Source organism: Necator americanus, chromosome IV (genome assembly GCF_031761385.1).
Source record: "Necator americanus strain Aroian chromosome IV, whole genome shotgun sequence".
NCBI lineage: Eukaryota > Metazoa > Nematoda > Chromadorea > Rhabditida > Ancylostomatidae > Necator > Necator americanus.
Genome location: NC_087374.1, coordinates 11,121,352 through 11,125,423, shown reverse-complemented (window position 1 = coordinate 11,125,423; position 4,072 = coordinate 11,121,352).

The window sequence follows — 4,072 nt, the reverse complement described above, 5'->3', positions numbered from 1 at the left end:
TCCTTTTTTCTTTTCTTTTTTTCTAGAGACTTTAGGCCCTATTTGATACCTCCATACGCACCACAAATCTCACAAGCGGCGCAGCCTCAGTACCTCGATCGCATTCACAAAATATGTGAGTGATGTCAAAATTCATCTACTTTTTCCACAAGGCATCCCATTTTAGTACAGAGATCAAGGATAAGAAAAGACGAATAAAAAATCGGATCAATGTTAAAAATTAGAACAACATATATAACAATATAGCAAGAAATTCTCTTTCAGAGAACATAAATCACCGTATCAACTATTCTGACTTTTGGCTTCATTTTTAAATTTGAAAAAAAGATCATGAATCACTTATTCGACCTAATTGTAGCTGCGCTTATCCTGGATAAGATTAACAATGCGGACTGATCCATTCAGTTCGACTCAAGACTCAAGATGGATGAATAAGCAAAGGTTACCAGCTTCATCCAAGGTATAACGAACGACCAACACGGTCCACAAGGTTCTCGCCAGTTTAGGAAATTGAGAAAATAAATAGAAAATAAAGAGTGAAATGATCACTGAGAAAGCAGCAGATTACAATTTCAAATCAGTACTGTTTAAGTTATCGAACGCGTGAGTCGTCCATAAAGTTGCTTCAGGAGGACAATCATAGTATCCACCCAGTGCCTTTGTCATTTCAAGCAGACCCGGTACTGATTTATTGACCCCATAAGAATATGAAATGCGTGGTTGTTTTTGATCAGTATTGAACCAGTGACCACGCAGACGTATTGGTAACTCTTTACGATTATGCTGTTCCTGCCCTAAGAATAAAGGACTATTCTAATGTCAGATGAACGGGCAGAAATGCAGCGGTAGGATAAGTAGAAAATGAGGAAGGAAGCAAAGAGTAAGGATCATGGGAGGAGGACATACTCATCCACGCTAGGAAAATTTTTGTCATCAATCTCATCAGAGGGAAGTTTTTTTTTTGCATAGATGAAATTATTTCATTAATGTTGTGCCTCATGTTTGTTGAACATCGTGTTCCAACTGACAAATTTGTTATTGTAATGTTAATTTGATTAGCAATTGTTCAAAGAATAAGCTTTTTGGACACTTCCAGTACTCGGACTAGGACTACTCGGAAAAGAAGAGTAAGAATTTAAAAAAGGGCATTATGATGATAGTACGATGGCGATGCTTAGTAAATACCAAGAAGTAAAATATAGAGGTATAGAATGAATACTGCGAAAAATTCTTTGCACAGACGCCTACAAAAGGATTTTTGAAGTTGAAAGGACGTCTTCGTACGTCACCTGCTACGCCTAACTGTCTCCCTTTTCTATCATATTGTTCAAATGTTTAACAGTTTTTCGAAAGAACATCCAACAGATGATGCTTGTAAGGGGGGTGGTGGTGAAGCACCAGGTTTACAGCCTCTGCTCTCTCTGTTACGCATAATCGCATGGAAGAGGGTGCATAATCAAATTATCTCCGCAAAAGGAACAAGCTGATGTATGCCTCGCCAATATTTTCCTGAATACATGAGTGGTAATGTAGAAACAGAGATTGCGAGTGTTTGAGTCGTTTCCTCAGGAACACACTCAAACGACGTGGTTACCTCGTCCAAAAACTTAGGTGGAGTTCTCCTCTCCAGTTAAGAACGAACTTCTAAGAAAGTGATATTAATATTGAAAGATGAAATTTCCAACGTCTCCCACAAATGTTATGAATCCGCACTAGCATTAATCATTGCAAAGAACACACAAGAGTCGAATATCATTAACATTTGTCTTATTTTCGTTCCATTTTTTTATCATTAAGCAATAAAGGTTTAAGAAATGTTATAAATGTTTGAAATCTCAATTCACGAAGGGCTGCTTCTTCATCTCTGGGGATTTCTAGAAGGATCATGTAACAAACGATGTACATGTCCTGTTCCCTCAAAAAAACCGCAACTTTTCTAATTGGATTTCTGAGGTTTCTCTCCATAAGAACTCAAACTGTTCTCACGCTTCTAAAAACTAATGTTCGAGCTCCAAAAGCAGAGCACACGTAACATGCCGCAGATAATATTAACTCTAACCACTACTCGGCACGGATTTTGGAAGTCACTTTTCTCACTGCCAGATCACATGCGTACTTTCATCAAATCTTCCAGATTTTATTCCTTATAGATTTCATAGTTTCACCGACACTTCAGGTCTATAAAGCATGTCAGCATCTAACACCAGGCGTGAAAAGCGCGGACGCGTTCGCTTACCATTCAGAATCGTGAGGGACTATGACTGAACAATGACTTGCGAACATCTACCTATGGCCCAACTAAGTTTTCTTATCCTCTCAGGCAATTCTGGCACCAGTTTACCGAGATCAGGTACATGAAAAACTTGGTCGTCATTTGGGGCAACGAATCACTGATCTCGCCGAGGTATCGATGATCTTTTACAACTGCACTGCTACATCCGGCAGGAACAACTATAATTGCAGCACCGTATCCGCTTCTTAGGATCAGCATTCCTTTACGATGAACGTTGATGAAGAGATTTAACAAGAGAAACCAATGTTGATAAAGGGAAAAAGTTATTATTATTACTGCACCACTTATCATTAAAGGCATAACCCTACGAATCTGAGGTGGTACGAATTTCAGGTGGAGTATTCGTATACGAGATAGTAGATTATGGAGAGGAGGGTGATTCCGTCCATTTCTTCCTAATTGCAGTAAAAAACGACCCGGAAGATGCGGCGCATGCACAAGGCTGGCGCGCTCCAGTCGAACTCCTAGTAGGAAATAGTGCGCCAGAACGCACGAAGCCGCATCTTCCGGGCCCTTTTTCACGGCAATCAGGAAGGAATGGACGGAATCACTCCCTTTTCTATAATCTACTATCCCATATACGAATACTCCACCTGAAATCCGTACCTCTTCAGATTCGTGGAGTGATGCCTTTAAGTTCCCAGAAGGCAACGCATAACGAAATTTACGATTTTGTAAATAGAAGTGGGCATATAGTTCACGAGTATGGCTATGTCCACTTCGGTTCAGCAAAGGACGTGTGAAAAAACCTTGCATGATCCTATTCCCCCTACGATCGCAACTTGCTACGCCATAGAACACGGGCTGTTTTGACAAATTCCACGAATCGATTGCCATCGTTTCACTACCCGTAATAAGGTGCATCGTTGGGGACGTCGATGTAACTAATCCACTTCACACGTCTTTGTCTGAATCATTAGTGGCAAATGGACGTGTGCACGTTCATATTCGTGAACTACACCTGCACTCCTATTTATTTATTTTCATCTTTTAATGGGAAGAGTTACACGAATATTAAAGAGATTCAATACGACGCTTCATATTAACGTCCACACGGAGGTGACTGAGAGAACTGAGTGGTGCCAGATCAGAAGATTTTAAAAGAGAAGAAAATTAATCTAAATATAAAAAATCTAAATTTAATTTTAAAAAATCTAAATCAAGAACAGTACTGACAAGATCAATACTGGAAATAGAAAAGAGGAAAAGAGGACATAAGAAACACCCACTCTCGTCCTCTCATAACAGTTTCCAATACGAAATTACCGGAAAAAACAGCAACCCTCAGCTGCACTCAGCAGGAACAGGACATGGATGCTCACAAACATACGAATAAGCGGAGATTGTTGGTTCGGCATTTGGCACGGCTATTACAAATGTACTTTCAAGAAAACGGGAAGCATCCTCCAGAACATTCGTATTTCACTGTTTCTTCAAAGAAACGAGCAATCGAAATCAATCATCTTCACTGCAATAGATTCCTAATTTTCAAAATTCTCTTCTCAAAATTTGAGTGGGATAAGGGAAGGAAGTGTAGGGATGAGGACGAGAATCGTGATGTTCGGGATATTTTTTCTGTCTATGTGTGTATATGACGTCAACGCTGCAAGTGTGTACAGCATCATAATTTCCTGAGGCGTACATACAGCTAGATTTATCCTTTTCATTGTCAGTAAATTTTGACCAAGATGTAAGTTTTGCAGTTTTGATATGTCTAAGTCTTTTTTAGACTTTTTCTTGGAAGTCCTACGTACTTCAAGTGGATTACCCTCATTTCCA